This window comes from Canis lupus, chromosome 20 (genome assembly GCF_003254725.2).
Source record: "Canis lupus dingo isolate Sandy chromosome 20, ASM325472v2, whole genome shotgun sequence".
Classification (NCBI taxonomy): Eukaryota; Metazoa; Chordata; class Mammalia; order Carnivora; family Canidae; genus Canis; species Canis lupus.
Window position 1 is genome coordinate 38,817,742 of NC_064262.1, and position 23,693 is coordinate 38,841,434.

At 36.1% G+C, this 23,693-nt stretch overlaps 1 protein-coding gene across 11 annotated transcripts in view; it reads right to left on the reverse strand.

The window, feature by feature from the left end:
• DOCK3 (dedicator of cytokinesis 3) overlaps nt 1-23,693 on the reverse strand; it is a 508,844-nt gene that overhangs the window by 355,535 nt on the left and 129,616 nt on the right. The window lies entirely within an intron of this gene.

Consider the following 23,693-nt stretch of genomic DNA (forward strand, 5'->3'; position numbering starts at 1 on the left):
ACCTACAACAATACTCGAAAGGAAAAGAGAAAGAAATCAAACCATACCATTATGAAAAATCATCAATTCACAAATGAACACAACAAAAGGGGAAAGACAAAGGAACTTAAAAAGGGGCCAAAAAACAATAAACAAAGTAATATTAGTAAGTCCTTACCCACTAATAATGAAATGTAAATAGGTTAAATAAACTAACCACAAGGCTAACAGTTGCTGAATGGACTAAAAAATATAACTCAACTGCATGCTGCCTACAAGAAACTCACTTCACCTTTAAGGATAAACATAGGCTCAAAGGAAAGAAATTAAAAAAGATATTCCCTGTAAATATAAACCAAAGAGAACAGAGTTAGCTATATTTATATCAGACAAATTAGATTTCAAGTCACAAACAAGAGTCAAAGAAGGAATTTTTATCATGACAAAGGGGTTAATTCATCATGAGAATAAAACCATTGCAAATATATACACACCCAAAAAAACAGAACACCTAAATACATTAAACAAATAATGAAATCTGAAGGGAGAAACAGACAATACAAAAAAAGTAAGGGATTTCAATACCCTCTTTCAACAATGGATACGTCCAGAAAATTTGTAAGAAATTAAGCTTAAATTTTATTTTATTTTATTTTTATTTTATTTTTTATTTTTTATTTTATTTTATTTATTTTATTTATTTTATTTATTTATTTTATTTTATTTTATTTTATTTTATTTATTTTTATGATAGTCACACACAGAGAGAGAGAGAGAGAGAGGCAGAGGGAGAAGCAGGCTCCATGTACCGGGAGCCCAACGTGGGATTCAATCCCGGGTCTCCAGGATCGCGCCCTGGGCCAAAGGCAGGCGCTAAACCGCTGTACCACCCAGGGATCCCCTTAAATTATATTTTAGACCAAATTCAGCTGACAAACATATAGAGAATATTCCATCCAATAACCACATAATACACATTCTCCTCAAACACACACAGATTATTCTCAGCATAGATAACATGTTAGGCCACAAAACAAGTCTTAAATTCAAGAAGACTGAAATCATACCGATTATTTTTTCTAACTGCAATGATGAAACTAGAAATCAATAAAAGGAACAAAGCTATAAAATTCACAAATATGTGGAAATTATACAACACACTCCAGAACAACCAACTGGCCAAAGAAGAAATCAAAAGAGAAGTTAAAAAGATAACTCAAGAGACACCAGGATCAAGGCTCCAGGATCAAGTCCCATATCGCGCTCCCTGTAAGTAACCTGCTTCTCCCCCTCTGCCTATGTCTCTGCCTCTCTCTCTCTCTCTCTCCATGTCTCTCATGAATAAATAAATAAATCTTAAAAAAAAAAAAAGGTAACTGAATATAATGGAAATGGAAGCATAACATACCAAAACTTATAGGACACAGAAAAAAATTGCTCTAAGATGAAGTTTATAGCGATAAATGCCTACAATAAGGAAAAAACTCAAAAGAACAACCTAACTTTATACCTGAAGGTATAGAGATAATTAATAAGCCCGAAATTAGCGAAGGAAGGATATATAAAGATTAGAGAGAAATAAATGAAATCGACAATAGAAAACAATTGAAAAGATCAATGAAATTAAGATCTAGTTATTCGAAAAGATAAAATTGAAAACCATTTAGCCAGACTAGTAAAGAAAATAAGATAAAGAATCAAATAAAATAAAAAATGAAAGAGGAGGCACTACAACTGATTCCATAAAAATACAAAGGATCATTAGAGACTACTATGAAGGATTATACACCAACAATTGGTTAAGCTAAAAGAAATGGAAAGATTCCTAGAAACATACACTCTGACAAAACTGAGTCAGAAGTAGAAAATCTGAACAAACTAATTATAACTAAGATTAAATCAGAAATTTAAAACTTCTCAAGAAACAGATGGTTTCACTAATGAATTCTACCAAAGACTTAAAGAAAAATCAGTATCAATCCTTTTCCAGTCTTCCAAAAAGCTGAAAAGGAAGGAATACTTCCAAACTCATTTTACAAGGTCAGCATTACCTTGATACCAAAGTCAGACAAAGAGACTACAAGGAAAGAAACTTAAAGACCAGTATCCTGATGAACATGGATGCAAAAAAATTCTCAACAAAATATTAGCAAATTCAAGAGCACATTAAAAGTCACACACTGTTATTAAGTGGGATTTATCCATTAAATGCAAGGATAGTTCAACATATGAAAATCAGTGTGGTACACACATTAATAGAATGAAGGATAAAAATCACATGATCATCATAATAAATTCAGAAAAACATTTGACAAAATTCAACAGCCTATTATAATAAAAACTTCAACAAATCAGGTATAGATGGAATATATTTCGACATAGTAAAGGCCATATATGACAAGCTCACACCAAATATCATACTCAATGAAAACTGTACCTCTAAGATCAGATAGGACAAGGATGCCAATTCTTACCCTTTCTATCAAATAGAAGCAGTAAGAGCAACTAGGTGAAAAAAGAAATAAAGATATCCAAATTGGAAAGGAAGAAGTTAAAATTGTCTGTTTTTGCATATGACAAGATCTTACATAGAGAAAACTATAAAGCCTTCACCAAAAAATTTTCATAACTGATTAACCTCTTAAAATTGCAAGATACAAAATCAATATACAAAAACTAGATTGCATTTCTTTTTTTAAAAGATTTTATTTATTTATTCATGAGAGACACACAGAGAGAGGCAAAGACACAGGCAGAGGGAGAAGCAGGCTCCATGCAGGAAGCCCGACGCAGGACTTGATCCCAGGTCTCCAGGATCACACCCTGGACTGAAGGCGGCGCTAAACCACTGAGTCACCCGGGCTGCCCTAGGTTGCATTTCTTAAACTAATAATGAACTATCAGATAAAGAAATTAAGGGATCCCTGGGTGGCGCAGCAGTTTGGCGCCTGCCTTTGGCCCAGGGCGCGATCCTGGACACCCGGGATTGAATCCCACATCAGGCTCCCAGTGCATGGAGCCTGCTTCTCCCTCTGCCTGTGTCTCTGCCTCTCTCTCTCTCTCTCTGTGACTATCATAAATAAATTTAAAAAAATTTTAAAAAAAGAAATTAAGAAAACAATCTTCTTACAATAGCATTAAAAAGAATAAAATATTTAGGATTAATTTAACCAAGTAAGTGAAAGATCTGTACACCAAAAACTGTAAGACAGACAAAAGAAATTGAAGACACAAATAAATGGAAAAATATCCCATGTTCATGCATTAGAAGAATTACTATCATTAAAGTGTCCAAACTACCCAAAACCATCTACAGATTCAATGCAACAACCTACCAAAATTCCCATGGCACTTTTCAAAAAAATAAACAATTCTAAAATTCACCTGGAACTACAAAAGATCCTGAAGAGTTAAAACAATCTTAAGGAAGAAGTGCAAAGCTGGAGGCATTACACTTCCTGACTTCAAACTATATTACAAAGCAATGTTAATCAAAATATTAAGGCAATGGCATAAAAACAGACCTATAAATCTATGGAACAGAATAGAGGAAAACAGAATATTATATTATATATATTTATTATATTTATACCAGAAATAAACCCATATATATGGCAAATTAATTTATGACAAAAGTGCCAAGCATAGACATTGTGGAAATGATAGTTTCTTCAATAAATGGTATTAGGATAACTGGATATACACGTGCAAAAGAATAAATGTTAACCCTTATATACTATACTCAAAAATCAACTGAAAACAGATTAAAGATTTAAATATAAGACCCCAGGGCAGCCCCAGTGGCGCAGCGGTTTAGCGCTGCCTGCAGCCCAGGGCGTGATCCTGGAGACCCTGGATCGAGTCCCACGTCAGGCTCTCTACATGGAGCCAGCTTCTCCCTCTGCCTGTGTCTCTGCCTCTCTCTCTCTCTCTGTCTCTATGAATAAATAAATAAATAAATAACCCCAAACCATAAAAATCCTAGAAGAAAACACAAGGAAAATGCCACCTGACATCGGTCTTGGCAATGATTTTTCTGGATGTGACATCAAAAGCATAGACAAAAGCCTAAAGTAGATAATTAGGATTACATCAAACTAAAAATTGGCCTCTGTACAACAAAGGAAACTCAACAAAATGAAAAGGCAACTTATAGAATGAAAGAAAAATATCTACTAAAAATAACTCTTACAACTCAGAAGTAAAAAACAACCTGACTTTAAAATGGGCAAAGGAACTGAATAGACATATTCCAAAGACATACAAACAGTAAAAGATAGGAGAAAAGGTGTTTGACATAACTAATCATCAGGAAATAGAAACCAAAACAACAACAAGATACCACCTCACATATGTCAAAATGGCTATTATCAAAAAGTTAACAAGTCTTGGTGAGGATGTGAAAAAAGGGAAACCCTATCACTACTGGTAGCATAAAAACTGGTACACCATTTTGTAAAACACTATTTAGGTTCCTCAAAATAAAAATAGAACTACTATATGGATCAAGGAATCCTACTTTGGCTATATATCTGCAAGATATAATCTTAACTATAAACTCAGTCATGTCTCAAAGAGATAGAAGAGATAGCTGCACTCCCACATTCATTACAGCATTATTCACAATAGCCAAAACATGGACATAACCTAAATGCCTATTAATGTATGAGCAGATAAAGATGATGTGATACACACACACACACACACACACTCAAACACACACATAATAGAATTTATTCAGTCAATGAAAAGAATGAAATCCTGCCATTTGCAACATAGATAAAATGGGAGAACATTGTGCTAAGTGAAATTAGCCAGACACAGAAAGACAAATACTGTATGATTACACTTGTATTTGGAATCTATAAATAAATAAGCAAGTAAGTAAATAAATGTCAAACTTATACAGAGAGTATAATGATTGCTACAAGGGGCTGGGGGATAGGGGAAATGTGCTGATCAAAGGGTACAACCTTTTAATTATAAGCTGAATAAGAAACACATAGCTGATGAATGAACTCTGAGGATTTGACATATTACGTATTATTATTAATAAAACTGGATTGTATATGGGAAATTTGGTAAGAGGATAGATCTTATGCATTTTTACCAGAAAAAAAAGTAAGTACATGAGGTAACAGATATGTTAATTAACCTGACTGTGGTAATAATTTCACAAAGCATACATATATCAAATCGTCACATTGAACACATTAGACATATACAACTTTATCTGTCAATTATACCTCAATAAAGTTGAAAAATAAGTAAAATCAAAACTAGGAACAGATAAAAAAAAACTAATTTGATGAAAAGCACCTACAGAGAAGCATTATACTTAACAGTGAAAGAATGAAAACTTTTCCCTAAGAACAGGAGTAAAGCAAAGAAGTTCATCTTCATCACTGTATTCACCATAGAACTGGAAGTTCTAGCCAGTTCAGTAAGACACTAATTTTAAAAAGGAAACAAAAAGGCATACAGTTCAGAAATGAAATAAAAATGACCCTATTTACAAATTACATGATTGTCTATGTAGCTTCCCAAGGAAGCTTTAAAAAAAAAAAACCCTTCTACAATCAATAAGAGAGTTCAACAAGGTCAAAGGATACAAATAGACATATACAAATCAATTGTATTTCTATACACTACCAATGAATCTGTGCACACTGAAAATAAAAATACGATACTATATATAATCTCTCAAAACCAGGATATTATATTATATATATTTATTATATTTATACCTAAATATTTATTTATATTAGGTATAAATCTAACAAAACTGATACATAACTTGTATGCAGAATAGTCAAAAATACTGATAAATCAAAGAGATATGCTAAGTGCATAGACTTGAAGACTCAGCATAATGTCAATTCTTCCCAAACCAATAGACATTTATTCATATAATCCCTATAAAATCCTAGCAAGATTTTTTACATACACTCAAGTATTCTAAAATTTATATGGAAAAGAGGGAAACTAGAATAGTTAAAAGAATTTTTAAATAGAATAAAGTATGAGGGGACGCCTGGGTGGCATAGTCGGTTAGGCATCAGACTCTTGGTTTCAGCTCAGGTCATGATCTCAGGGTCATGGGATCAACCACCACTTCAGCCTCTGTGCTAAGGGTAGAGTCTGCCTGAGATTCTCACTCCCTCTCCCTACCGCTTGTGCACTCTCTCTCTAAAAGAAATAAATCTTTTTTTTTTTTTTTTTTTTTTATGATAGTCACAGAGAGAGAGAGAGAGAGGCAGAGACACAGACAGAGGGAGAAACAGGCTCCATGCACTGGGAGCCCGACGCGGGATTCGATCCTGGGTCTCCAGGATCGCGCCCTGGGCCAAAGGCAGGCGCTAAACCGCTGCGCCACCCGGGGATCCCAGAAATAAATCTTTTAAAAAAGAATAAAGCATGAGAATAAAATCAGTCTATCTGATTTTAAGAAATGTTACACAGCTACAGAAATCAAGTATTGGCAGAGGAATAGAAAAACAGATCAATGGAAAAGAAAAGAGAAACCAAATTTAGGGAGATCCCCTGGGTGGCTCAGTGGTTTAGCGCCTGCCTTCCGCCCAGGGCGTGATTCTGAAGTCCCGGGATGGAGACCCACATCAGGCTCCCTGTATGAAGCCTGCTTCTCCCTCTGCCTATGTCTCTGCCCCCGCTCACCCCATCTCTCATGAATAAACAAGTAAGATCATTTTTTTTTAAAAGAGAGAGAAACCAAAATTAGACTCACACAAACATACCTAAATATTTTTACAATAGCAATAGGGGGGAAATAACCTTTTCAACAAATGAAGCTGGAGCAATTGGACATCCAAAGCAAAACAATAACCCTGACATGAAAATCAATCAAAGACAGAATAAATCAACCTAACCATCATAACTGCTCTAAAAATTAACTTCATATAGATCACATAAAATTGTGTAACTTTAGAAAAATATAAGAGGAAATTTTCTACACAGGAGATACAGAGGTAGGAAAGAACTTTTAAGACTTTACATCAAATGCACAATCCATGAAAGAAAACACTGACAAGTCAGACTTCACCAAAATTTAAAACTTTCTCTATGAAAGACTCTGTCAAGAGCACAAAAGGAAAAGCTACAGATGGAGAGAAAAATTTTCAAACTACACATATGATATAAAACTAGTATCTAGAATATATAAAGAACAAAAAGAAATAAAAGGCATTCAAATTGCCAAAGAAGTCAAACTGTCCCTCTTCGCCGATGACATAATACTGTACATAGAAAACCCAAAAAGACTCCACCCCAAGATTGCTAGAACTCATACAGCAATTCAGCAGTGTGGCAGGATACAAAATCAATGCCCAAAAATCAGTGGCATTTCTATACACGAACAATGAGACGGAAGAAAGAGAAATTAAGGAGTCAATCCCATTTACAATTGCACCCAAAAGCATAAGATACCTAGGAATAAACCTAACCAAAGAGGTAAAGGATCTATACCCTAAAAACTATAGAACACTTCTGAAAGAAATTGAGGAAGACACAAAGAGGTGGAAAAATATTCCATGCTCATGGATTGGCAGAATTAATATTGTGAAAATGTCAATGTTACCCAGGGAAATTTACACGTTTAATGCAATCCCTATCAAAATACCATGGACTTTCTTCAGAGTTAGAACAAATCATCTTAAGATTTGTGTGGAATCAGAAAAGACCCCGAATAGCCAGGGGAATATTCAAAAAGAAAACCATATCTGGGGGCATCACAATGCCAGATTTCAGGTTGTATTACAAAGCTGTGGTCATCAAGACAGTGTGGTACTGGCACAAAAACAGACACATAGATCAGTGGAACAGAATAGAGAATCCAGAAGTGGACCCTGAACTTTATGGTCAACTAATATTCGACAAAGCAGGAAAGACTATGCATTGGAAAAAAGACAGTCCCTTCAATAAATGGTGCTGGGAAAATTGGACATCCACATGCAGAAGAATGAAACTAGACCATTCTCTTACACCATACACAAAGATAAACTCAAAATGGATGAAAGATCTAAATGTGAGACAAGATTCCATCAAAATCCTAGAGAAGAACACAGGCAACACCCTTTGTGAACTTGGCCACAGCAACTTCTTGCAAGATACATCCATGAAGGCAAGAGAAACAAAAGCAAAAATGAATTACTGGGACTTCATCAAGATAAAAAGCTTCTGCACAGCAAAAGAAACTGTCAACAAAACAAAAAGACAACCTACAGAATGGGAGAAGACATTTGCAAATGACCTATCAGATAAAGGGCTAGTACCCAAGATCTATAAAGAACTTATTAAACTCAACACCAAAGAAACAAACAATCCAATCATGAAATGGGCAAAAGACATGAACAGATATTTCACAGAGGAAGACACAGACATGGCCAACAAGCACATGAGGAAATGCTCCACATCACTGGCCATCAGGGAAATACAAATCAAAACCACAATGAGATACCACCTCACACCAGTGAGAATGGGGAAAATTAACAAGACAGGAAACCACAAATGTTGGAGAGGATGTGGAGAAAGGGGAACCCTCTTACACTGTTGGTGGGAATGTGAACTGGTGCAGCCACTCTGGAAAACTGTGTGGAGGTTCCTCAAAGAGTTAAAAATAGACCTGCCCTACGACCTAGCAATTGCACTGTTGGGGATTTACCCCAAAGATACAGATGCAGTGAAATGCTGGGACACCTGCACCCCGATGTTTATAGCAGCAATGTCCACAATAGCCAAACTGTGGAAGGAGCCTCGGTGTCCATCGAAAGATGAATAGATAAAGAAGATGTGGTCTGTGTATACAATGGAATATTACTCAGCCATTAGAAACGACAAATACCCACCATTTGCTTCAACGTGGATGGATCTGGAGGGTATTACGCTGAGTGAAGTAAGTCAATCGGAAAAGGACAAACATTATATGTTCTCATTCATTTGGGGAATATAAAAATTAGTGGAAGGGAATAAAGGGAAAGGAGAGAAAATGAGTGAAAATATTAGTGAGGGTGACAAAACATGAGAGACAGCTAACTCTGGGAAATGAACAAGGGGTAGTGGAAGGGGGAGATGGGCAGGGGGTTGGGGTGACTGGATGATGGGCACTGAGGAGGGCACTTGGCAGGTTGAGGACTGGGTGTTATGCTATATGTTGGCAAATTAAACTTCAATAAAAAATAAATTAACTAAAAAAAAGAACTCCAAAACACAACAGTTAAAAACAGAAAGTCCCCCACAGTTAAGAGTCTCTCATGGTTTGTCTCCCTCTCTGATTTTTTCCCATTCAGTTCTCCCTCCCTTCCCTTATGGTCCTCTGCACTATTTCTTATATTCTGCATTTGAATGACACCATATGATATTTGTCTTTTTCCAAATGGTGATGTGATGAGCCCTGGGTGTTATACACAACTGATGAATTACTGAAAACTACATCTGGGCCATTGCTCACTAACGCCAGCATCACCTCTAGCCCACAGAGCTCAAGTCCAAGAAGAGAAGTAAGGAAGGAGGTAACCTGTAGCAGCCTGTAACCATGGCTGCTACAGAGCAGATTGCAGGCAAATCACAAATCCACCTGTAGTAAAGCACTGAGGAAGCAACTAGCTACAAAAGCCATTTGCAGGACTGCGCCCTCTACTGGACGGGTGAAGAAACCTCATCGTTACAGGTCTGGTACTGGGGCACTCCAGGAAATAAGACGTTGTCAGAAGTCCATTGAACTTCTGATCCGCAAACTTCCTTTCCAGGGTCTGGTGCAAGAAATTGCTCGGGGCTTCAAAACAGATCTGGGGATCCCTGGGTGGCTCAGCAGTTTAGCACCTGCTTTCAGCCCAGGGCATGATCCTGAAGTCTCCGGATTGAGTCCTGCATCGGGATTCCTGCATAGAGCCTGCTTCTCCCTCTGCCTGTGTCTCTGCCTCTCTTTCTCTCTCTGTGTGTGACTATCATAAATAAATAAAAATTTTTTAAAAATTTAAAGATTTTATTTATTTATTCGAGAGAGAGAGAGGCAGAGACACAGGCAGAGGGAGAAGCAGGCTCCATGCACTGGGGAGCCCGACGTGGGATTCGATCCCGAGTCTCCAGGATTGCACCCTGGGCCAAAGGCAGGTGCTAAACCGCTGCGCCACCCAGGGATCCCAATAAATAAAATCTTTAAAAAAAATTCTCTTCTTCCTGTTTTTGGTAGTTCTGAACGTTAGATTTTTTCCCCCATGGGGTCAAAGGTACCTAAGTATATGACTGCAAGTGGAAAAACAGGGGACAGAAATCAAGTATTGACAGTTTTCCCATTTTCATTTGTGTATGAATTTTTAATATAAATGCAGGGGCATAAAGCATTAATGGTCAAAATGTTTCAGTGAACACGTTTCAGCAGTTCGACTGTATAACAATTATAAATAAACCTGTTAAAATTTGCTGGACAATGCTAGCATTTGGTTTTTTTTAAAACAAGTAAATTCTTACTAATGGCAACTAAGTGGTGTTTGCTGCATTTTTATCATACAGTAGATTCCATTCATTCACTATACTTTTCTAGCTGAGTTGTCCTACATGTAAGTACATGTTTTTAATGTTGCCCGTCCTCTGTGCTGTTCCTGTAAGTTTGCTATCAAAATACATCAAATTATTTTTTAAAAAAAGAGAACTACATCTGAAACTAATGATGTCCTATATGTTAGCTAACTGAACTTAAAGAAACTTTTAAAAACACAGGAAGTGCAATCAGAAAATGGGTAAAAGGCATGAAAAGCATATATAAATTGGCAAATAACCATGTGAAAAGATAGGTGTTCAACATCATTACCCATTAGGGAAATGCAAATTAAAACTACAAAAAAAAAAACTACAATGAGATATAACTACACCTATCAGAATGACTAAAATAGAAAATAGTGACAAAATCAAATGCTGCCAAGAATGCAAAGACCCTAGATCTCTCATACACTGCAGTCGGAAATGTAAAATGCCACCACCTGCCTAGAAAATGGTTTGGCAGTTTCTTAACAAACTAAATCTGCCACTATCATATAAGCCAACACAAGTGCATGCCTGGGCATTTACCACAGGGAAATAAAAACTTTTGTTCACAAGACTATAAAAACGTGTACCTAAATGTTTATAACAGCTCTCTTTTAAAGTAAAAAACTGGAAACAACTCTGATAACCTTCAAAATGTGAATAGCTAAGCAAATGGTGGTACATTCATACCATGAATATAACTCAGAAATAAAAAGTAATGAACTATTAATACATGCAAAAACCATGGACAAATTTTGATAGAGTTATGCTGAATGAAAATCTCTAATTCCAAAATGCTGCATACTGTATACTTCCACCTACATATATTTTTTTGAAGATTTCATTTATTTGAGAGAGCATACCCATGTGGGAGAGAGAGAGACAGAGAAGGAGCAGGGGCAGGAGAGGAAGAAGCAGACTCCCCACTGAGCAGGAAGCCTGGTGCAAGGCTTGATCCCAGAACACTGCAATCATGACCTGAGCCCAAGGCAGACGCTTAACCAACTGACTACCCAGGTACTCCCACCCACATACATTTTTAAATGACAAAATTATAAATCAACAACAACAACAAAAAGAACAGAGAAGGAATTAGCTGGTTGTCAGAGATTATCAGGCAACAGAGGTGGAGGGATGTGGGTATGGCTATAAAAGGGCAACATGAGAGATCCTTGTGGTGATGGAAATATTCTGCCTCTTAATTATATTTATGTCACTATCCTGGTTTTGATACTGTACTACAGTTTTACAAGATGTTTTCAATGGAGGACTTGGATATCTATTTATGATAACTGCATATAACTTTTTAATCATCTCAAAAATATAAAGTATAACAAAGAAAACCACATCTATCATCTGTCAAAAACAACTAAAAAACTGAACAAATTATGTGAAGCAACTGTTTTCAGACACTGGACAACCAGCAGCACAGGAATGTATAATCACTAGGAGAAGGGAAACAAATGAAGTGAGTGATACAATTTTCCAACATTTTTTGTCTAGAGGCCTTTATAGATCAGAAAGAGACAGTACAGAGCAAAGCACTGTCAAGCATTATTAAGAGTGGGAGAGGTGAATTCTGTGCAACAGAACAAAAGGGAATCATGAAGACCAAGAATTAAAGAATTCCTCACAGAAATTTCCTGGAGTCTTTGCCTGAAAACTAAGCTGTAATTGCTGAGTGAGACTCTACAAGTCCAGGGAAATGGCAACTAACTAACGGGCAGCTAGAAGTTAATTCCTGAAGCAAACATAAGGTTGGTACACATTCAAGTTCTAACCCGGCAGAGTAGAAAGAATTTAGTGAACCCATGGGTATTTCAATAAAGACCCAATAAAACTGAACGTTAAGATTAAGGTCAAAGAATCCTAAAGTAAAGGCTACTCTAGACCTATTCTAACAAACCTTATGGATCAAGCTGAATTATAAGTAAATCAATTCCCTGCACAAATGAATTAAACTTTTAGGGGCACCTGGCTGGCTCAGTGATTCTTAATCTCAGGCTCACGAGTTCAAGCCCCACACTGAGCATAGCGCCTGCTTTAAAAAAAAATTTTTTCTTTAAAGAAAGGTAACAAAATTCAGATCAAAAAATTCAACAACATAACTTCAAAATTCTAGAAAAAAAACTACTAGGTATGAAAATATATAAGCCATAAACAGGAGAAAAAGTAGCCAGTAAAAAGACCAAAAATGATACACAACGGGAACTAGCAGGAAAGAAGTTTAAAACAGCTATTAAAATTATTGAACACTACATCTGAAACTAATGATGTACTTATTATATGTTGGCTAATTGAATTTAAATTAAAAAAAGAAAAAATTTGCTCAAGAATTTAAAAGAAAACAGGAACACAATGAAAGTGCAATACATATATAAAATGGAACAAAATGGAAATAAAAGAGCTGAAAAACACATCTAAATGAAAATGTTCATTCAAGGTGTTTAGTAGCAGATTAAATACCATGGAAGAAAGAGTAGCACACTTGAAGACCTAGTATTAAAACTATGCAAGTAAGAGAGTTGAGGGAAAAGCTGAAAAATAAAACAATGGTTAAAAAAAACTGTCAAGTAATATAAAACAGTGTAACATATGTAACTGGAACACCAAAAAAAAAGTAGCAATGAAATATTTGAGGAAATTGTAGAAAAAAAGGTCAAAGTTTTTTTTTATTTCTACATTATTTCAAGTTTTTATTTAAATTCCAGTTAGTTAACATACATTGTAATATGATTTTCAGGTGTAGAATTCAGTGATTCATCACTTACATACAATACCTGATGCTCACCACAAGTACACCCATCACCCCATTAAACCCATCTCATTCTCTATGGTTAACAATCTGTTTTCTGGTTTGGCTTAGGTTGTGATCCTGGGATTAAGTCCTGCATCAGGCTCCCATCAGGGAGCCTGTTTCTCCCTCTGCCTATGCGTCTCTGTCCCTCTCTGTGTATGCCTCAGGAATGAATGAATGAGTGAATGAATGAATGATCTTGAAAAAATAAAAAAGCATTAAAAATAATAGCTTGTACAGTAACAAAAAGAAAAAACAAAATAGACAAATTTCCTACAAAATACAACTAACTCAACTGACAGAAAATGAATTGGGCAATACTGAAGACAGAACATTAGCTCTACCATGACAAATTAGACTTCATCAAAATTAAAATCTATTCTTCAGAACAAAACATTAAGAAAATAAAAAGGCAAGCCACACACCAAGAGTATATTTAAAATATACAAAATGAAGAATTCATATAATTCAATTTTTAAAAAACAGTAAAATATGAGTGAAAAACTTGAACAGACACTCCACAGAAAAATGAGGTGAAACGCCAATAAACATTTGAAAAAGTGTTCAACCTCATTAGTCATCAGGGAAATAAAAATTAAGATCATAACAAGATACTGCCAGCCCATTCATATGAATGGCTAAAATTTCAAAGACTAAAAATGAAAAGTATTGCTGAAATCGCAGACCAACTGAAACTCTCATACTTATTTTTAAACTTAAATTTGGGGAGGGTTCTCACCATTTGCTGATAAGAATCATTCACATTGCCTAACTATTTGACACAAAGAATATCATTTATGCTGAACACCTTTTTTCCTTCTGGGATCGTGGAATTTTGTTACATGCTAGACAGAAGCTGCCTATGTGACCAGTGCCCAATAAAAACTCTGAGCACTGGATCTCAAACAAACTTCCCTGGTTGATAACATTTCACATGTGCTGTCACAGTGTTGTTGGGGGAATTAGGTTTGTCCTGTGTGACTCCATTGGGAAAGGACTCTTGGAAGTCCTTGAGCCTGATTTCCCCAGACTTTAACCCATGCATCTTTTCCTTTTATTGATTTTGATTTGTATTCTTCACTGCAGTAATTCATACCTTTGAGAGCAACTATATAATGAACCCTGTGGGTCCTCATAGCAAATCTTCAAATCTAGGGTTGGTCTTGAAGACTTCCAAACACAATAAAAAGTATGCCTGGTACAAAATACCACCTCACCTTCATTCTTTCAACTTCTACCACTTTCTCCCCACCTACAACAATACAAATACACTAATAATAAGGCGCATCGATGAAGTACACTTAACATGTCGCTGTAAGATAAAATACAAACCACAAACATAAAATGCCAATGCTGAGTAACAATGATAAATATTATTTTTTAAAAGTTTTCAGTTAGGAGAACTCCTACTGATAACTAGTTTTCTTTCATTTAAAAAAAATCGTTAGATAAGGTCTCAGTATTACTTGATATTGACCAAGCCTGTATCAAAACTAACCACTAAAACTAAAAGTAAATTGAAAAACTGAGATGATAACTCTCAGAGTGAATGTGAAATCACATCTTCAGGGTTTGATATAAAAATCTTTTTTTGGGCAGCCCGGATGGCTCAGTGTTTTAGTGCTGCCTTCAGCCCAGGGCCTGATCCTGGAGACCCAGGAAGAATTCTCAGGGCTCCCCGCATGAAGCTTGCTTTTCCCTCTGCCTGTGTCTCTGCCTCTCTTTCTCTCTCTGTGTCCTCATGAATAAATAAAATCTTTTTTAAAAAATCTTTAACAATTGAGGTATAGATGACATACTACACACTGCTGATATACAAACTACACATAGTATAGAATTTGATGCCTTTTGGCATATAGTATATTTGCCAGTGAAATCATGAGCACAATTAAAATAATAAAATTTGCACCATCCCCAAAAGTTTTCTCACATCTTTTTGTCATCCATCTCTCTCTTCAACACTATTGGCAGGCAACTACTGAACTTTTTTAAGGCATTATAAATTATTAACATTTTCTAGAATTTTACATAAATCAAATTCAAAATGTTCATCAGAGTCCTCTACTCCCCAAACCAACAACCATATACTCCGTAGAATCTACATCTACTTCATTCCTTTCACACATAACCTACTCACTAGATTCTGGCTCTGTGCCACCGTTATGCTATTAAAAGTGATTCCCTTAAAAATCACCAGTGGCCTTCTAATTGCCAAACATAGTAGGCCCTACTCAGTACCCATTCTACTAGACTACTCCACAGTACCTGAAATCATTAATTACCCTTGAAAGAAAAAAAAAAAAAAAAACCTTTCTTCTCCTTAGCCAACTATCACTTCTATTTCTCAGCCTCTCTGTGCTAGTTCCTCTTATTCTGTCCTCTGAGTGTTGTCAAGTCTTTAAAGTCTTATTTGCAGCCCTATGCTATCATAGCAGTAGTTGTTATAGAAACAGAAGTAAATATTTATTGTGCTGTTATCGTGTGCTAATAAGCACTGTGTTAAGCTTCATGTAAATTCAATGATTCCTCATAACAATTCTATGAAGTAAGTATCCCTAAGGATAATGTTATCCCTAAGGCACCTGGGTGGCTCAGTGGTTGAGCGTCTGCCTTTGGCTCAGGTCGTGATCCCGGGGTCCTGGAATTGAGTCCCGTATCGGGCTCCCTGCAGGGAGCCTGCTTCTCTCTCTGCCTATGTCTCTATCTCTTTCTCTGTCTCGAATGAATGAATGAATGAATGAATGAATGAATGAATAAAAAAATAAAATGATAATTATCCCCATTTAAGATACATACAGAATTAGACAGAATAACATACTCTACACGAACCTATCATTCAGTTTTAATGATGATCAATGTCAATTTTTTTTTTAAGATTTTATTTATTTATTCATGAGAGACACAGAGAAAGAGGCAGAGACATAGACAGAGGGAGAAGCAGGCTCCATGCAGGGAGTTCAATGTGGGACTCGATCCCGGGACTCCGGGATCATGCCCTGAGCCAAAGGCAGATGCTCAATTGCTGAGCCACCCAGGTGTCCCAACATTTTGCCAATCTTGATTAATTAATCCCCACATACACATTTTTACCTACTGCAGTACTTCAGAGAAAATTTTAGAATTCATCCATAAATACTTCAATATGTACCTTTAAGAGGTGCTTACTATTTTTCCAATAAACTCTTTTATAATTATGCTGTATTTGGGCACCTGGGTGGCTCAGTGGGTTAAGTGCATGTCAAGAGTCCGACTCTTAATTTCTGCTCAGGTCATGATCTCTCAGGATCATAGGCTGAGGTCTGAGTCAGGCTCCATGTTCAGTGAGGGGGGAAAGGGGAGGTTCTGCTTAAGATTCTCTCTCGGGGTGCCTGGGTGGCTCAGTGGTTGAGCATCTGCTTTTGGCTCAGGTCATGATCCTGGGGTCTTGGGATCAAGTCCCACATCAGGCTCCCTTCAGGGAACCTGCTTCTCCCTCTGCCTATGTCTCTGCCTCTCTCTCATGAATAAAATCTTAAAAAAAAAAAAAGATTCTCTCTCTCTTCTTCTGCCACTCCCTCTCCACTCTCTCTCTCCCACCGTCCCTCTCAAGTAAATTTATTTTTTATTTTTTTAAAGATTTTATTTTTTTAATAATAAATTTATTTTTTATTGGTGTTCAATTTGCCAACATACAGAAGAACACCCAGTGCTCATCCCATCAAGTGCCCCCCTCAGTGCCCACCACCCAGTCACCCCCACCCCCCGCCCTCCTCCCCTTCCACCACCCCTAGTTCGTTTCCCAGAGTTAGGAGTCTTCCATGTTCTGTTATTATTATTATTATGCTCTGTGGCAATCGTAGATCCATGATTCTGTTAAATGGCAGATTTCCTGTGGCCAGAGAGACAAAATCCAAATTCTTTAGCATTCTTTATATTCTTTGGCATATAACAGTCTTCAAATATGGATCCAACCTACCTTTCCTTTCCTGCCTTGCCATCCATCACTTTCCTGTACTAGGCTCTACCCAGTTTGGACTATCTAATAATCCTTGAACATTTCTTATAGTTTCATGCCTCTATCTCTCTACTTGTGATATAAAACATTCTATAAGGCACTGTAGCTATCTGGCAGAATTCTTGGTATCCAGCTGACAGTAGTTACATAAAAGCTAATCCTGAAACTACAAAATGGAAAACATAAACTCTCTTGAATTTTGCTCTTTTCCTCTTAAGCACTCATTTTATTTAAAAAACCCACAAAATTGGGCATCCCGGTGGCTCAGTGGTTTTGCACCGCCTTCAGTCCAGGGTGTGATCCTGGAGTCCCAGGATCAAGTCCCACGTTGGGCTCCCTGTACAGAGCCTGCTTCTTCCTCTGCCTGTGTCTCTGCCTCTCCCTCTCTGTCTCTCTCATGAATAAATAAATAAAATCTTTAAAAAAAAAAAAAGCCCACAAAATTATCATCAAATATCTACTGTTGTTATCTTACTCTCTTATTCTTTATGTATGTTCTTAAGAAAGCTAATATTTTGGCAAGCCTAACAATTATATAACATGACATTTCACCAGAAGATAATATTATGTATCAAAACTTCTGATTTCTAAAATTATAAAACCAAAATAAGTTCTACCCTACAGTATATGCTGTAAAAATAAAGTCTTCAAAGAAATGCAAAAGACAAAAACCTATCATTCTTAAGATAAATGAGCATAAAACTGAGTAGCATATTTTTCCTACATATTATCCTTCTCTTAAACTGTACAATTTTATTATGTGGTCACAAAAATATATAACTGAAAGGGTATTTTATAATCATCCTGGTTTTCTCTTAAGAATGTAACATCTTACTACAGAATATTCATAGGGAACAAAACAATTCAGCTTTGAGATTTTCTTGTTTTATAGAAAGAAATGTTTTACCACTTAGTAAGATTTTTGAATATGATATTTGCTATCTAGTTCAGATATTATTTTATTTGGGCTATTTTGAATTTTAATTTTAGCATAAGTCATACACAACTAAAGACATCCTAATAAGCCACCTTGTAAATTTATTTAACCGCTAACAGCTACAAAAAACCTACTGAAATTTTTACTTATTATGACTATAATATTAAGACATAGGAATTTTTTATCACTTTAAGTGTATGGAATCATTAAATGAAGATATTTTACAAACTAAAGAATTATCACCGTGATTCCACAAAATATTATTGCCACAGGAAATGAAATTGCTATTTCCATTAAATTTTTAAAGTTTAACAAGACAAGTACAAATAATATAAATACAAGCTATTAAAAGTATACAGATGTTATTAATAAATGCTACAATCTAAGTTTCTAGAATGAAGTTGGTATTACCAAAATAGACAATTTCAAGAGTATCACATTAGTCAAAAGTAAAGAAATTAAAAGAGTCTTATCAAACAAAATGAGCCCTAAGACTTAAGATTAGTTTAATTTGGTTTCTTCATTTTGATTAGCTTATGAAATCACCACTAAGATTAATCACAAGGTGGCCTCTCCCACAGTCTGTAAATATCTTTGTTGCAGAAAAAATAATTTAGAAAATAGGTATGAGATTCTGAGCACCTTTCCCTTACTCTAAAACAGAATTCTGACTGGGGCACCTAGGTGTTCAGTTGGTTAAGCATCCAACTCTTGATTTCAGCTCAGGTCATGATCTCAGGGTCATCTGATCAAGCCCTGTGTCAGGCTCCACACTGAGCACAGAGTCTGCTCATCCCTTTTCCTCTGCTCCTCCCCATTCTCTCTCTCTCTCTCAAATAAATAAATAAATAAATAATTTTAAAAATAAATAAAAATAAAATAGAACTCTGACTACCTGCTAGAGAAGCCATATGGAGAAGGACAGACCTTGAGACTAGATGGAAGTCTAGCTATTTCAGAGATTTGGCTAAGGACAGCCTTCCAGCCATCCTTGCCAGGTTGCCAGACCTGTGAATAAACCCTCCTGGACACTCCAGCCAGCTGAGCCTCCAGATGATTGTAGCCACAGGTGGTATCACATATACCATCCCATGTGTATGTCTCACAAGAAGGTTTTCAAACCACACACCATTCATCAACTGGTTATTTTAATTACAATCATGTAATAATTTCAGTGACCATCGTCTCCACAATGATCCTCAAACACTAGTATTGGAAACAAGGTGACGGGGTGGCCAAAGTCACAAATATTAACTAAAATAAATAAAAAGCATGTTATATCATAAATTACAACTCTCTGATCATTTATAAAATTTCTCATTTATTCAAGTTCTAATTTTTTATGATTTTAAGTTAAAACACATAAAATACAAATAGAAATTATTTCCACAAGAGCACTCTTTTTTTAAAAAGAATTTTTCTTTTTAAGATTTTATTTATTTATTCATGAGAGACACAGAGAGAGGCAGAGACACAGGCGGAGGGAGAAGCAGGCTCCACACTGGGAGCCCGATGCGGGACTCGATCCCAGGTCCCCAGGGTCACACCCTGAGCCCAAGGCGGGCGCTCAACCTCTAAGCCACCCAGGCGTCCCATCCACAAGAGCACTCTTGAGGTAGAAATAATACCTGAAAGTTTATTTTAAAATTAGAAACACAAGAGACACCTGGGTGGCTCAGTTGGTTAAGCATCTGCCTTCACTTTGGGTCATGATCTCAGTCAGGGTCCTGGAATGGAGCCCCATTTTCAAGTCCCTGCTCAGTGGGGAATTTGTTTCTCCCTCTCCCTCTGCGTCTCCCAGCCCCACTGCTTGTGGGTGCACATCTGCTCTCTCTCTCAAATAAATAAATAAAATCTTTCTTACAAAACCAGAAATACACAAAAAAATTACCTATGAGCAATGGTTCTCATTGGGGCAATTTTACCACCACCACCACCACCACCCCATCCCTAGGGATGATAGGGGAGGGAGGACTTTGGCAATGTCTGCAGTCACTTTTCATTGCCACAACTTGAGGGTGGAAATGTTATTGACATTTAGGAAGTAGAGGTCATATATGTTGCTAAACATCTTAAAATGCACAAGACAACTCCCCACAATGAAGAATTATCTGGCCCAAAATGTGAACAATGCCAAGGATATGAGGAATTAAAATTTGAAGATACTGTCCTCTTAAAATCATTATCTTAAAAACAAAAATGAATGATTGATTCTACTGGAAAAATTGATGGTTAGAACTCTGAACAATTTTTTAATAAAAATAGTAATTCTGATATTTTTCAGTATAAGAAAAAAGCTAATATATTAAAATTCAAGCTACAGAAAAAATATAAGAAAAGCTGTTAATAAAAAAAAAAAGAAGGGCAGCCCAGGTGGCTCAGCGGTTTAGCGCCTGCCTTTGGCCCGGGGTGTGATCCTGGACACCTGGGATTGAGTCCCACGCCTGGCTCCCTGCATGGAGCCTGCTTTTCTCCCTCTGCCTGTCTCTGCCCTTCTCTGTGTGTCTCTCATGAATAAATAAATAAAATCTTTAAAAAAAAAAAAAAAGTAAGAAAGAAAGAAAGAAAAAAGAAAAGCTGATAATATTAATTACATGAAACAGTAAGTAGAAAGAAGTTTTTGCAAATGCATTACTGGAGAAAAATGTTCCTAAATATATTATATCCAGCACTTAAAATATACGTTGTTTGATCAAATTAATATTATTGGTAACAGAATAAATATATAAAATCCGGTTCACAAAAGTCATATTTAAATCCATATTTTAACAAGACTATCATCATCAACAAAGACATATAACTGAAAATTATTTGAAAGTTTTTTTCATTTTGTATTTTAGAAATAAATTCTTCTATATAATCACACGGGTCTACAGGACTAGGACTCTGAATAAGTCAACTTACTTTTCTTTTAAATTTTTTATTTAAATCCAACTTAGTTAACATGTAGTATATCATTAGCTTTATGGGTAGAATTTAATAAGTCATCAGTTGCATATAACACCTAGTGCTCATTACATCAAGTGCCCTCCTTAATGCCCACCACCCAATTACCTCATACCCCCACCCACATCCTTCCAACAACACTAAGTTTCTTCTCTATAATTAAAAGTCTTTTATGGTTTGACTCCCTCTCTGTTTTTATCTTATTTTTCTTTCCCTTATATTCATGTTTTATTTCTTAAATTCCACATATGAGTAAAATCATATATTTGTCCTTCTCTGCCTGATTTACTTCACTAAGCATAATACACTCTAAGTTCCATCCACCTTGTTGCAAATGGCAAGATTTCGTTTTGATAGCTGAGTAATATTCCATTGTATACATAATATCACATCTTTATCAATTCATCCATTTGGGCTCTTTCCACAATTTGGCTACTGTGGACATTGCTGCTATTAGCATTAGGGTGTAGGTGCCCCTTCAAATCACTGTTTTTGTATCTCTGGGTAAATACTTGGCAGTACAATTGCTGGGTCATAGGGCAGTTCTACTTTTAACTTTTTTAAAATGATTTTATTTATTTATTCATGAGAGACACAGAGAGAGGAAGAGACATAGGCAGACAGAGAAGTAGATTCCCTAAAGGGAGCCTGATGTGGAACTCAATCCCAGGACCCTAGGTTCACGACCTGAGCCAAAGGCAAATGCTCAACCACTGAGCCACCCAAGTACCCTACTTTTAACTTTTTGAGAAACCTCCATACTTTTTGTTCCAGAGTGGCTGTACCAGCTTGCATTCCCACCAACAGTGTTAAGAGGGTTCCCCATTCTCTGCATCATCGCCAACATCTGGTGTTTCCAGACTTGTTAATTTTAGCCATTATGACAGGTATGAGGTAGTATCTCATGGTGGTTTTGATTTGTATTTCCCTGATGCCAAGTGATATTGAGCATTTTTCATGTCTGTTAGCCATTTGTATGTGTTCGTTGGAGAATATCTATTCATGTCTTTTGCTCATTTCTTGATTGGATTTGTTTTTTGGGTGTTGAGTTTGATTAAGATCATTATAGACTCTGGATACTAGCCCTTTATCTGATATGTCCTTTGCAAATATCTTCTCCCATTCCATAGTTTGCCTTTTAGTTTTGTTGCCTGTTTGTTTCCTTTGCTGGGTAGAAGCTTTTTATCCTGATAAAGTCCCAACAGTTCATTTTTGCTTTTGTTTTCCTTGCCTCTGGAGACATGTCACAAGAAATTGCTGTGGCCAAGGTCAAAGAGGTTGCTGCCTGTGTTCTCCTCTAGGATTCTGATGGATTTCTGTATCACATTTTGATCTTTCCTCCATTTTGAATTTTTGTGTATGTTATAAGAAAGTGGTCATTCTTCTGCATTTGGCTGTCCAGTTTTCCCAGCACTATTTGTTGACACACTATCTTTTGTCCGTTGGATATTTTTTTCCCGCTTTGTCAAAGATTAGTTGACCAAAAAGCTGTGGGTACATTTCTGGGTTTCTATTCTATTCCACTAATCTATGTATCTGTTTTTGTGCCAATACAAAACGGTCTTGATGACTACTGTTTTATAATACAGCTTGAAGTCTGGAATTTTGATGCCTCCTGCTTTGGTTTTCTTTTTCAACATTACTTTGGCTATTCAGGGTCTTTTCTGATTCCATACAAATTTTATAATTGTTTCTTCTAGCTCTGTAAAAAAATGCTTGTGTTATTTTGATAGGGATTGCATTGAATGTGTAGATTGCTTTGGGTAATATAGACATTTTTTTTAATATAGACATTTTAACATATTTTTCCTTCCAATCCATAAAAGCATGGAATTTTTTTCCATTTCTTTATGTCTTCAATTTCTTTCATAAGTGTATTATAGTTTTCAAAGTACAGATCTTCTACCTCTTTAGTTAGGTTTATTTCTAGGTATCTTATGGCTTTTGGTGCAACTATAAATGAGATCAATTTCTTGATTTCATTTCTTTCTGCTGCTTCATTATTGGTATACAGAAATGCAACAGACTTGTGTGTGTTAATTTCATATCCTGCGACTTTGATGAATTCCTAATGAGTTATAGCAATTTTTTGGCAGAGTCTTTTGGGTTTTCTACACACAGTATCATGTCATTTTAAAGTGTAAATTTGACTACTTCTTTACTGATTTAGATGCCTTTTACTTCTTTTTGTTGTCTGACTGCTGAGGCTAGGACCTCCAGTACATTGCTGAACAACAGTGGTGAGGGTGGACATCCCTTGTTGTGTTCCTGACCTTCGGTGGAAAAACTGAGAGTTCTTCCCCAATGAGGATGATATGAGCTGTGGATCTTTCATATGTGGATGGCCCTTATGAGGCTGAGGTATATTCCCTCCATTCTTAGATTGTTGAGAGTTTTTATCAAGAAAAGATGCTATATTTTGTCAAATGCTTTTTTTCTGCATCTACTAGAGGATCATATAGTTCTTATCCTTTTCTTTATTAATGTGGTGTATCATGTTGATT